The sequence below is a fragment of the Balaenoptera physalus genome (assembly GCF_965194825.1).
Source record: "Balaenoptera physalus genome assembly, chromosome: 17".
Classification (NCBI taxonomy): domain Eukaryota; kingdom Metazoa; phylum Chordata; class Mammalia; order Artiodactyla; family Balaenopteridae; genus Balaenoptera; species Balaenoptera physalus.
In genome coordinates this window covers 69,091,652-69,105,470 of record NC_138895.1, presented here as the reverse complement: position 1 = coordinate 69,105,470, position 13,819 = coordinate 69,091,652, and the positions used below count along the sequence as shown (strand labels likewise).

The 13,819-nt window shown below is 40.8% G+C and overlaps 1 pseudogene across 1 annotated transcript; it reads right to left on the bottom strand.

Annotated features, from left to right (window-relative positions):
- Window positions 1-2,900: 2,900 nt before the first annotated feature.
- On the bottom strand, window positions 2,901-5,642 carry LOC309646723 (calreticulin pseudogene; annotated as a pseudogene). Its single transcript has one exon. The product of its transcript is annotated as a calreticulin pseudogene (transcript).
- Between the last annotated feature and the right edge of the window lie 8,177 nt (window positions 5,643-13,819).

The following is a 13,819-nucleotide window of genomic DNA, read 5'->3' as shown; positions in this document are numbered from 1 at the left end:
TTCTCCAGATATTTGCCCAGGAGTGGGATTGCAGGATCATATGGTAACTCTATTTTTTTGTTTTTTAAGGAACCTCCATGCTGTTCTCCATAGTGGCTGCACCAATTTATATTCCCACCAACAGTGTAGGAAGGTTCCTTTTTCTCCACACCCTCTCCAGCATTTATTATTTGTAGACTTATTAACGATAGCCATTCTGACTGGTGTGAGGTGATACCTCATCATAGTTTTGGTTTGTATTTCTCTAATAATTAGCAATATTGAACATTTTTTCATGTGCCTATTGGCCATCTGTATGTCTTCTTTGGGGAAATGTCTATTTAGGTCTTCTACCCATTTTTTGATTGGGTTGTTTGGTTTTTGATATTAAGCTGTATGAGCTGTTTGTATATTGTGGAAATTAATCCCTTGTTGGTAGCATTGCTTGCAAATATTTTCTCTCATTCCATAGGTTGTCTTTTCTTCTTGTTTATCGTTTCCTTTGCTGTGCAAAACCTTTTAAGTTTAATTAGGTCCATTTGCTTATTTTTGTTTTTTATTTCCATTACCCTAGGAAATGGGTCCAAAAAAATATTGCTGTGATTTATATCAGAGTGTTCTGCCTATATTTTCCTCTAGGAGTTTTATAGAATCTGGTCTTACATTTAGGTCTTGAATCCATTTTGAGTTTATTTTTGTATATGGTGTTAGAGAATGTTCTAATTTCATTCTTTTACATGTAGCTGTCCAGTTTTCCCAGCACCACTTATTGGGGAGACTGTCTTTTCTCCATTGTATATTCTTGCCTCCTTTGGTGTAGATTAATTGACCCTAATTGTATGGGTTTATTTTTGTGCTTTCATTTTTTAATTTATTTTTTAAACATCTTTATTAGGTATAATTGTTTTACAGTGGTGTGTTAGTTTCCGCTATATAACAAAGTGAATCAGCTATACATATACATATATTCCCATATCTCCTCCCTCTTGTGTCTCCCTCCCACCCTGCCTATCCCACCCCTCTAGGTGGTCACAAAGCAGCGAGCTGATCTCCCTGTGCTATGCGGATGCTTCCCACTAGCTATCTGTTTTACATTTGGCAGTGTATATATGTCCATGCCACTCTCTCACTTCGTCCCAGCTTACCCTTCCCCCTCCCCATGTCCTCAAGTCCATTCTCTACATCTGCGTCTTTATTCCTGTCTTGCTCCTAGGTACTTCAGAACCATTTTTTTTTTATAGATTCCATATATATGTGTTAGCATACCATATTTGTTTTCCACTTTCTGACTTACTTCACTCTGTGTGACAGACTCTAGATCCATCTACCTCACTATAAATAACTCAATTACATTTCTTTTTATGGCTGAGTAATATTCCATTATATATATGTGCCACATCTTTTTTTTTTAACATCTTTATTGAAGTATAATTGCTTTACAATGGTATGTTAGTTTCTGCTTTATAACAAAGTGAATCAGTTATACATATACATATCTTCCCATATCTCTTCCCTCTTGCATCTCCCTCCCTCCCACCCTCCCTATCCCACCCCTCTAGGTGGTCACAAAGCACCGAGCTGATCTCCCTGTGCTATGCGGCTGCTTCCCACTAGCTATCTATTTTACGTTTAGTAGTGTATGTATGTCCATGCCACTCTCTCACTTTGTCACAGCTTGCCCTTCCCCCTCCCCATACCCTCAAGTCCATTCTCTATTAGGTCTGTGTCTTTATTCCCGTATTGCCACTAGGTTCTTCATGACCTTTTTTTTTTTTTCCTTAGATTCCATATATATGTGTTAGCATACTGTATTTGTTTTTCTCTTTCTGACTTACTTCACTCTGTATGACAGACTCTAACTCCATCCACCTCACTACAAAAAACTCAATTTCGTTTCTTTTTATGGCTGAGTAATATTCCATTGTATATATGTGCCACTTAGGTTGCTTCCATGTCCTGGCTATTGTAAATAGAGCTGCAATGAACATTTTGGTACATGACTCTTTTTGAATTATGGTTTCTCAGGGTATATGCTCAGTAGTGGGATTGCTGGGTCATATGGTAGTTCTATTTTTAGTTTTTTAAGGAACCTCCATACTGTTCTCCATAGTGGCTGTATCAACTTACATTCCCACCAACAGTGCAAGAGTGTTCCCTTTTCTCCACACCCTCTCCAGCAATTATTGTTTGTAGATTTTTTGATGATGGCCATTCTGACCGGTGTGAGATGGTATCTCATTGTAGTTTTGATTTGCATTTCTCTAATGATTAATGATGTTGAGCATTCTTTCATGTGTTTGTTGGCAATCTGTATAACTTCTTTGGAGAAATGTCTATTAGGTCTCTGCCCATTTTTGGATTGGGTTGTTTGTTTTTTTGTTATTGAGCTGCATGAGCTGTTTGTAAATTTTGGAGATTAATCCTTTGTCAGTTGCTTCATTTGCAAATATTTTCTCCCATTCTGAGTGTTGTCTTTTCATCTTGTTTATGGTTTCCTTTGCTGTGCAAAAGCTTTTAAGTTTCATTAGGTCCATTTGTTTATTTTTGTTTTTATTTCCATTTCTCTGGGAGGTGGGTCAAAAAGGATCTTGCTGTGATTTATGTCATAGAGTGTTCTGCCTATGTTTTCCTCTAAGAGTTTTATAGTGTCTGGCCTTACATTTAGGTCTTTAACCCATTTTGAGTTTATTTTTGTGTATGGTGTTAGGGAGTGTTCTAATTTCATTCTTTTTACATGTAGCTGTCCAGTTTTCCCAGCCCACTTATTGAAGAGGCTGTCTTCTCTCCACTGTATATTCTTACCTCCTTTATCAAAGATAAGATGACCATATGTGTGTGGGTTTATCTCTGGGCTTTCTCTCCTGTCCCATTGATCTATATTGCTGTTTTTGTGCCAGTACCATACTGTCTTGATTACTGTAGCTTTGTAGTATAGTCTGAAGTCCAGGCGCCTGATTCCTCCAGGTCTGTTTTTCTTTCTCAAGATTGCTTTGGTTATTCGGGGTCTTTTGTGTTTCCATACAAATTGTGAAATTTTTTGTTCTAGTTCTGTGAAAAATGCCATTGGTAGTTTGATAGGGATTGCATGGAATCTGTAGATTGCTTTGGGTAGTATAGTCATTTTCACAGTGTTGATTCTTCCAATCCAAGAACATGGTATAGCTCTCCATCTGTTTTTATCATCTTTAATTTCTTTCATCAGTGTCTTATAGTTTTCTACATACAGGTCTTTTGTCTCCTTAGGTAGTTTTATACCTAGGTATTTTATTCTTTTTGTTGCAATGATAAATGGGAGTGTTTCCTTAATTTCTCTTTCAGATTTGTCATCATTAGTGTATAGGAATGCAAGAGATTTCTGTGCATAATTTTGTATCCTGCTACTTTACCAAATTCATTGATTAGCTCTAGTAGTTTTCTGGTAACATCTTTAGGATTCTCTATGTATAGTATCGTGTCATCTGCAAACAGTGACAGTTTTACTTCTTTTCCGATTTGGATTCCTTTTATTTCTTTTTCTTCTCTGATTGCTGTGGCTAAAACTTCCAATACTATGTTGAATAATAGTGGTGAGAGTGGGCAATCTTGTCTTGTTCCTGATCTTAGTGGAAATGGTTTCAGTTTTTCACCAATGAGAACGATGTTGCCTGTGGGTTTGTCATATATGGCCTTTATTATGTTTTTATTTTTATTTTATTTTTTGAAGACACAAAACTTAATTTAATAGAAATTTCGTTTGTAGTTCTTACATTCTCAGTACGAGCCTAGCTAGAACCTGCTGCCCCACTCGGAAGTGGCCCAGTCCTGGGGGCAGGGGAGAAAGGAGAGAGGGAAGTCAGAGCTCAGGCCTTAGGAGCCCCATTCTTTCTCAGTGCTGGGGGACTGGTGATGTCACCCTCTTCTCCTACCCCCCTGTGGGATCCAGGAAGGAGAGCAGATGGAACCTGGGGCCTGGGGCATCTCCTCCACACTACACCCCATGCCGAGTCCCCAAGTTGGAGGGGAACTAAGGGATCTGGGGAGATAAGGGGACAGCAGAAAGCAAAGATGTCAAATCAAGAAAGGTGAAGGCCAAGGGTGAGGACTGAAGGGGAATCAGAGAGAAAACATCAGTTAAAAAGAACAAACAAACAAAAAAAAGGTAGGGCGGGAAACAAAACAAAATCCACCCCAAATTGGAACCCACCTGGAAAAAAATGAAAGTTCTCTAGTCTCATAGAGACATTATTTTGCATGACACATGGCTGGCTCTGTGGCTGGAGCACTCAGGCCTCAGTCCAGCCCTGGAGGCGGTGCTGTGGCCCCTGCAGCTCATCCTTGGCCTGGCCAGCGGCAGCATCTTCCTCCTCCTCCTCCACTTTCTCAGCCTCGTCCTCCTCATCGTCATCCTCATCCTCCTCATCTTCCTTGCGCTTCTTCTCCTCCTCCTCCTTTAGCCTCTGCTCTTCGTCTTGCTTGTCCTTCATTTGTTTTTCTGCTGCCTTCGTAACACCCCATGTCTCACTGCCAAACTCCTCAGCATACGCTTCATTGTTGGTGATGAGGAAGTTGTCAAAGATGGTGCCAGACTTGACCTGCCAGAGATCCAAGCCCAGTACAGCAAAGTTTTCATAGGCGTAGATGTTGCTATCAGGGGAATACTCAGGGTTGTCGATCTCTGGGTGGATCCAAATGCCCTTGTAATCTGGGTTGTCAGTCTGCCGGGGCTTCCACTCACCCTTGTGCTCTGGGTTCTGAATCACTGTTGGTTCCCATTCTCCATCCGTCTCTTCATCCCAGTCCTCGGGCTTCTTAGCATCGGGGTCAGGAATGTGCTCAGGCTTGTCCCAGTCCTCAGGCTTGGAGTCTGTAGGGTCATCAGTCTTGGCTCACTCGTCCGAGTCTTCAGGCTTTGCAGCATCAGGATCCTTTATCTTCTTGGGGGGCAAGAAATCCCAATCGTCCTCCAAGGAGCCTGACTCCATCTGGTTGTTGTCAACCTTTGCCTCATAGGTATTATCAGGCCACACAATCAGCATGTAAAGGTGTGTGAATTCATCATTTTTGCGACGGATATCCTTGTTGATCAGCACGTTCTTGCCCTTGTAGTTGAAGATGACCTGAACCTTCTTGGTGCCAGGGCCACAGGTGTCCGGGCCAAACATGATGTTGTATTCGGAGTCTCCACGCATATCTCTCTGGTCCAGACCATCTGGAAATAGCTTCACGTAGCTGCCCCCATGTTCGATGTTCCATTCGCGTTTCATGGTGAACTGTACCACCGGTGTATGACCCTTATTGCTGAAGGGCTCGAATCTGGCCGACAGAGTGTAAAACCTGGCACCCTGGCTTGTCTGCAGCCCTTTATCTTTCTCCTGGTCACCGTAGAACTTGCCAGAACTGAGAACGAATTTGCCAAAATCTGGTTTGTGTTTGGATTTGATCCAGCGCTCAGTCCACCCGTCTCCGTCAACTGCTCCTTGAAGTAAATGGCGGGTTCAGCGGTGGCCAGGCCAAGAAGGCAGAGCAGCAGCAGCACGGGCAGCAGCATGGTGGGCTGAAGGGGCTGTGGCGTGTGGGCCCTTTAAGTCGCTTTTCTAGCAGTAGCTCTGCAGTAGGGACTGGCCTTTATTATGTTGAGGTAAGTTCCCTCTATGCCTACTGTCTGGAGGGTTTTTATCATAAATCGGTGTTGAATTTTGTCAAAAGCTTTTTCTGCATCTATTGAGATGATCATATGGTTTTTATCCCTCAATTTGTTACTATGGTTTATCACATTGATTGATTTACATATATTGAAGAATCCTTGCATTCCTGGGATAAACCCCACTTGATCATGGTGTATGATCCTTTTAATGTGCTGTTGGATTCTGTTTGCTAGTATTTTGTTGAGGATTTTTGCATCTATGTTCATCAGTGATATTGGCCTGTAATTTTCTTTCTTTGTGACATCTTTGTCTGGTTTTGGTATCAGGGTGATGGTGGCCTCGTAGAATGAGTTTGGGAGTGTTCCCCCCTCTGCTCTATTTTGGAAGAGTTTGAGAAGGATAGGTGATAGCTCTTCTCTAAATGTTTGATAGAATTTGCCTGTGAAGCCACTGGTCCCGGGCTTTTGTTTGTTGGAAGATTTTTAATCACAGTTGCAATTTCAGTGCTTGTGATTGATCTGTTTATATTCTCTATTTCTTCCTGGTTCAGTCTCAGAAGGTTGTGCTTTTCTAAGAATTTGTCCATTTCTTCCAGGTTGTCTATTTTATTGGCCGATAGTTGCTTGTAGTAATCTCTCATGATCCTTTGTATTTCTGCACTGTCAGTTATTACGTCTCCTTTTTCATTTCTAATTCTATTGATTTGAGTTTTCTCCCTTTTTTTCTTGATGAGTCTGGCTAATGGTTTATCAATTTTGTTTATCTTCTCAAAGAACGAGCTTTTAGTTTTATTGATCTTTGTTATCATTTCCTTCATTTCTTTTTCATTTATTTCTGATCTGATCTTTATGATTTCTTTCCTTCTGCTAACTTTGGGGTTTTTCTGTTCTTCTTTCTCTAATTGCTTTAGGTGTAAGGTTAGGTTGTTTATTTGAGATATTTCTTGTTTCTTGAGGTAGGATTGTATTGCTACAAACTTCCCTCTTAGAACTTCTTTTGCTGCATCCCGTAAGTTTTGGGTCATCGTGTTTTCATTGTCATTTGTTTCTAGGTATTTTTTGATTTCCTCTTTGATTTCTTCAGCGATGTCTTTGTTATTTAGTAGTGTATTGTTTAGCCTCCATGCATTTGTATTTTTTACAGATTTTTTTCCTGTAATTGATATCTAGTCTCATAGCATTGTGGTTGGAAAAGATACTTGATACGATTTCAATTTTCTTAAATTTATCAAGGCTTGATTTGTGACCCAGGATATGATCTATCCTGGAGAATGTTCCATGAGCAAGTAAGAAGAAAGTGTATTCTGTTGTTTTTGGGTGGAATGTCCTATAAATATCAATTAAGTCCATCTTGTTTAATGTATCATTTAAAGCTTGTGTTTCCTTTTTATTTTCATTTTGGATGATCTGTCCATTGGTAAAAGTGGGGTGTTAAAGTCCACTACGATGATTGTGTTACTGTTGATTTCCCCTTTTATGGCTGTTAACATTTGCCTTATGTATTGAGGTGCTCCTATGTTGGGCGCATAAATATTTACAATTGTTATATCTTCTTCTTGGATTGATCCCTTGATCATTATGTAGTGTCCTTCTTTGTCTCTTGTAATAGTCTTTATTTTAAAGCTTATTTTGTCTGATACGAGAATTGCTACTCAGCTTTTTTATAATTTCCATTTGCATGTAATATCTTTTGCCATCCCCTCACTTTCAGTCTGTATGTGTCCCTAGGTCTGAAGTGGGTCTCTTGCAGACAGCATATATACGAGTCTTGTTTTTGTATCTATCCAGTCAGTCTATGTCTTTTGGTTGGAGCATTTAATCCATTTACCTTCAAGGTAATTATCGACATGTATGTTCCTATTACCATTTTCTTAATTGTTTTGGGTCTGTTATTTTAGGTCTTTTCCTTCTCTTGTGTTTCCTGTCTAGAGAAATTCCTTTAGCATTTGTTGTAAAGCTGGTTTGGTGGTGCTGAATTCTCTTAGCTTTTGCTTGTCTGTAAAGGTCTTAATTTCTCTGTCGAATCTGAATGGGATCCTTGCTGGGTAGAGTAATCTTGGTTGTAAGTTTTTCCCTTTCATCACTTTAAATATGTCCTGCCACACCCTTCTGGCTTGTAGAGTTTCTGCTGAGAAATCATCTGTTAACCTTAAGCTGATTCCCCTGTATGTTATTTGTTGCTCTTCCCTTGCTGCTTTTAATATTTCTTCTTTGTATTTAATTGTTGATAGTTTGATTAATATGTGTCTTGGCATGCTTCTCCTTGGATTTATCCTGTATGGGAGTGTCTGAGCTTCCTGGACTTGATTGACTTATTTTCTTTCCCATGTTAGGGAAGTTTTCAACTATAATCTCTTCAAATATTTTCTCAGTCCCTTTCTTTTTGTCTTCTTCTTCTGGGACCCCTATAATTCAAATATTGTTGCATTTAATGTTGTTGCAGTGGCCTCTGAGACTGTCCTCAATTCTTTTCATTCTTTTTTCTTTATTCTGCTCTGTGGTAGTTATTTCCAATATTTTATCCTCCAGGTCACTTATTGTTCTTCTGCCTCAGTTATTCTGCTATTGATTCCTTCTAGGGAATTTTAAATTTCATTTATTTTGTTGTTCATCATTGCTTGTTTGCTCTTTAGTTCTTCTAGGTCCTTATTAAACATTTCTGGTATTTTCTCCATTCTATTTCCAAGATTTTGGATCATCTTTACTATTATTACTCTGAATTCTTTTTCAGGTAGACTACCTATTTCCTCTTCATTTGTTTGGTCTGGTGGGTTTTACTTTGCTCCTTCATCTTCTGTGTATTTCTCTGTCTTCTCATTGTGCTTAACTTACTGCCTTTGAGGTCTCCTTTTCACAGACTGCAGGTTCGTAGTTCCCATTGTTTTTGGTGTCTGCCCCCAGTGGGTAAGATTGGTTCAGTGGGTTGTGTAGGCTTCCTGGTGGAGGGGACTGGTGCCTGTGTTCTGGTGGATGAGGCTGGATCTTGTCTTTCTGGTGGGGAGTACCACATCCAGTGGTGTGTTTTGGGGTATCTGTGAACTTATTATGACTTTAGGCAGCCTCTCTGCTAATGGGTGGGGTTCTGTTCCTGTCCTGCTAGTTGTTTGACATGGGTTGTCCAGCACTGTAGCTTGTTGGTTGTTGAGTGGAGCTGGGTCTTAGTGTTGAGATGGAGATCTCTGGGAGAGCTTGCGCCGTTTGATATTACGTGTGGCCAGGAGGTCTCTGGTGGACCAATGTCCTGAACTTGGCTCTCCAACCAAAGAGCTTCAGGCCTAATACCTGGCCGGAGCACCAAGACCCTGTCAGCCACATGGCTCAGAGGAAAAGGGAGAAAAAAAAAAAAGAAATAATAAAATAAAAAAGTTATTAAAATTAAAAATTAAAAGATATTTTATTAAAAATAAAAAAGTAATAAAAAAAGATAGAAAGAAGAGAGCAATGAAACCAATGAACAAATCCACCAATGATAACAAGAGCGAAAAACTATACTAAAAACAAAAAACAAAAACCACCCCCAAAACCCCAGAAGACAAACATACAGACAGTACCCTAGGACAAATGGTAAGGGCAAAGGTTTACAGACAAAATCACACAAAGATGCAAACACATACACACTCACAAAAAGAGAAAAAGGAAAAAAATATATATATATATTAAAAAAAAGGAAGAGAGCAACCAAATCAATAAACAAATCTACCAATGATAATAAGCTCTAAGTACTAAACTAAGGTAAACATAAAACCAGAAACAAATTAGAAGCAGAAAGCAAACCCCAAGTCTACAGTTGCTCCCAAAGTCCACCACCTCAATTTTGGGATGATTCATTGTCTATTCAGGTATTCCACAGATACAGGCTACATCAAGTTGATTGTGGAGATTTAATCCTCTGCTCTTGAGGCTGCTGGGAGAGATTTCCCTTTCTCTTCTTTATTCGCACAGCTCCTGGGGTTCAGCTTTAGATTTGGCCCTGCCTCTGTATGTAGGTCACCTGAAGGTGTCTGTTCCCTTTTGGGAAGTCTGAGGTCTTCTGCCAATATTCAGTAGGTGTTCCGTAGGAGTTGTTCCACATGTAGATGTATTTTTGATGTATTTGTGGGGAGGAAGGTGATCTCCATGGCTTAATCCTCCACCATCTTGAAGGTTCCCCCTATTTTTGTGTTTTCTATCCTGTCCCATTGCTCTATCTGTCTGTTTTTTTGTGCCAGTACCATACTGTTTTGACTACTGTAGCTTTGTATTATAATCTGAAGTCAGGGAGCATGATTCCTCCAGCTCCATTCTTCTTTCTCAAGATTATTTGGCTATTTGGGGTCCCCTCCAGTCCTTAAGAGACTCTGTAGGGAATGCCAAAACCACTGATAGGAAAGTGAATGTATAACACACTGAGAGGAAGATGTGTTCACCTAGTGAGGACTCAGGGAGAACTTGAAGTACACTTTAGAATTGTTTGTTTGTAAAAAAGAGGCTCAAATACAGTGGCTAAAACATACAAGGGTTTATTGTCTCATGTAATGTAATTTTGGAGGTAAGTAGTGTGGGGCTGCTAAGGAAGCTCCATGAATTAAAGACCTACAAGCTTTCTATCTTTCTGCTCTGTCATGTGCACCTACCATCCTCATGGTCCAAGATGGCTGCTAAAGCTTCTGCCATTATATCTGGATTCTAGGCAGTGGGAAGGAGGAATGGAAGAGGTCTGTCCTGTCTCTGTTAAGATGCCACTCAGAATGTTCCATACAACATTTCTGCTTATATATTATTGTCTAGAACTTAATTTCATGGACACACCTTGCTGCAAAGAAGGTTAAGAAATGAATGATAATGTTCTCAGTTTAAAATTTAGGCTTTAGTACATAAGGAAGAAAGGGAGAATGGCTTTTGGGAGGCAACTAGTTGTCTGAGTAAACTAAGGAGAAGTAGTTACATACCTGAAATGGAACACAAAATTCAGTCATTTGTTTACTGAATCATTCATTCATTTACTGACTCAATAATTCAACAAATATTAGTACTTAGGTACTGGGGACCTGAGCATGAATAGGACTCTGTTTTTGTCCTCAGAGTGCTCCTTAATTGTTCAGAGATAAGGGCAATGGCATATGAGAAGTGATCTTACAGATCATTTTCTCTTTACAGTGATAACTAAAGCAAAAATTTAGCTCTGGTTGGGTTGGGGAGCTTTGCAGAAAAGGAGACACATGAACTAGGACTTAGAGAATGAGAGGAATTCTTCAAGAGCAGAGGGGGAAAAGACATTTCAGGGTGGCAGCATCTGCAGAGTCCTGTTGGTGTGAAATAGTATGAAGGACCCATTTGGGAACTGCAGGTCCAGCCACAGTAGAGCTGAAGAGATGGCAGAGATGGACAATGAGGCCCTTTTGTGTTCTGCTAAAGTCTTAAACAGATGTTTATCTGTTATAGTCTATTTGGTTCCAAAACCGGACTGAAGGCAGTCTAAGGCATTTAGACTTTATCCTCTAGCTAACAGAGAGCCACAAATGGGTTTTGGGCCATGGAATGTGGGCTGAAGTGGCCATGTGTCACTTCTGAGCCTTAGAAGACATCATTGTTTCTACTTGTCCCACTGGGATCTCCATCATGGGAAGAACATGCCCATTTCTTGGTGTTCCTTCAGCCCAGGCTCCAGAATAAAATGCATGGGGCAGACCTGAGCTTGACCCACAGCTTGAAGCTAACTATCCCAGCCATCCCTCAAAGCCATGAGAAACAAGTAAATGCTTATTTTGTTTGCCTCACAGATTTGTAATTGTTCATTAGGCAGCATTATTGTAGTAAAAGCCTACTAATACACCTGGTAATTAGATTCCTGTCTATCATTTCACACTGTGAGTGCTAGACAGGGGGCATGGCCAAGCCTACCTGTTGGTATACCAGCTGGCCTTGGAGATAGTGGGAGGGAAATGCCTCACAAAAGTGGCATTTCACAAAACAGGGATGTGGGGCTCATTGGGATGTAAGCGCTGGCTCTCAGGTGAATGCCAGTGTTGGTTTAGCTCAGGGCTTCTCAACCTCTGCAATATTGATATTTTGTTCTGTGTGTGTGGGCTGTTCTGTGCATAGTTTAGAAGCATCCCTAATCACTAGATTCTGGTGGCACCCTTCCCCCTAATTTGTGACAACCAACGATATCTCCAGACACTGCCAAATATCTCTTGGGTGGCAAAAATCACTCCCAGCTGAGAACCACTGATTTAGCTGACCTGGCTTCAGTTTTTCTGTTAAAGATAAGCACAGAAGATGACAACAAATGACACCATTTATCAAGCAATTACTGAACTCCAGACATTTTGTTAAGCACCTTCAGGAATTAATCTAATTTGGAAAGGGTATTAGTTAGCTAGGGCTGCCATCACAAAATACCACAGACTAGAGTGGCTTACACAACAGAAATTTATTTTCTTACCCTTCTGGAGGCTGGAAGTCTGAGATCGTGGTGTCAGCAAGGATGGTTTCTTCTAAGACCTCTCCCCTTGGATTGGAGATGGCGTCTGCTCAGATGGTCCTCCCTCTTCCTGTGCCTGTATCCTAAGCTTCTCTTCTTATAAGGACTGTGGTCATATGGGATGAGGGCCCACACTAATGACCTGATTTTAACTTCATTACCTCTTCAAAAACTAATGCTCCACATACAGTCACATTCTAAGGCACTGAGGGTTTAGACTTCAACATATGAATTTTGGGGGACACAGTACAGCCATAACAGAGAGTTCACAAATGAGGAAACAGGATAGAGAGGTGAAATAACACTTGCTTCAAGAACACATTTAGAATGTGGAAGAGGCAAGGCTGACCTGTCTAACTCCAGAATCAGTACTCTTGACCATACTTCATACTGCCTCCCCAAGAAATCAATCCTGCGAGGGACTCAGAAATGTAGGCACTCTACAAGAGTTATGTGAAGAGTTTCTCTCTCTCACTCTCTCTATGTTTTATAGTGGGCTTGTTCAGGTGTGATGCTCACTCCCCTTACATACCTGTGCATAGGAAGAACCTCCTCAATAGTAGCTTCCCTCCCATGAGAGATGCTATTTAGCTTGTAGGAAATTCTCAGCCAGTGCAGGGCTGGTCTGGACAACTCAATTCACTTCCTAAAAATATGTTTCTAGACCCCATGCCTCTTTGATGAGCAAGAGAAAAAATCTTGAAAATTTCTACCCATCAATCTAGCAATTCCACTCTTGGAATTTATCCTTAGCAAGGAATCAAATACGTACACAAAGATTTATGCATAGTATATTTGATTTTAGAGTGATTTGCAAGAGCAAACATTGGATAGATATTGGATAAATAAATGACGGCGTGTCCATATGGTGGAATGTTCAACTTGTAGATGAATATTTTCTTCCAGGGGAAAAACTTCACAATATATTATTCTTTGAGAGAAAAAGATTGGAATGCCATACAGAGTATGATCCTGATTTCTGAAAATGTGTGTGCGTGTCACTATCATAGTGAACTAGTAGGGACTCCTAGGATGCAGTGGAAATGAATTGTATCCTTAGTCTCCCACTGTCCTGTCAATCTTTTCTGTAGTTATTATCTTGCTCTTTGATAAAATTGGACTCCTTTTCACTTTGTCACTCTTATCTGTGAAACAGTCATCCAGTTACTTCTTTCACAAAAACCCAGGCTCTATTTAGTAATTAATAGGTCCACTCCAGTGTAAAGATTCAACCCCTCAATGTTCAATGACAATTTCCCTCCCCCAGCTCAGCTGGCCCCCGGAGTGGGAAGGGCTGTGGGCTGTTGTGTCTCTTTTTCTTCACTTGGCGCTTCTGTTATCCTCCCATCTCCCCTGAGCTTCCTCTGCTTCCTCCAGAATTGGGAAGGGGGAGAGAGGAGGAAAGGGGCTGGAAAAGACTTACTAGATTGGTGTTGTTCTAGCCCTTGGGGTCTGACAGCTGATTGATCTCGAATGTTCCTTCCTGGGTTCTTTGCAACCAGTCCTGCTCTGTTCCTGGTGGGCACCTGCAGTTTGCTTGACTGGGAGTTGTGTGTCTTCTGTTGGTTCCTACATGACTTCTTCATCTCCCAGCATCCGGCGGCACACCTCCTGAGGGGCCAGCTCTGGTTCACAGGAAACTTCCCCACATCCTTGGCCATGACAACTTGGGGAGAGCAGGCAACCATCACAACCTCTGCTCACTCTGCCCTCAGAGCAGCTAGCCGGCCACGGCCCTTTAGATTTCTCAGGGT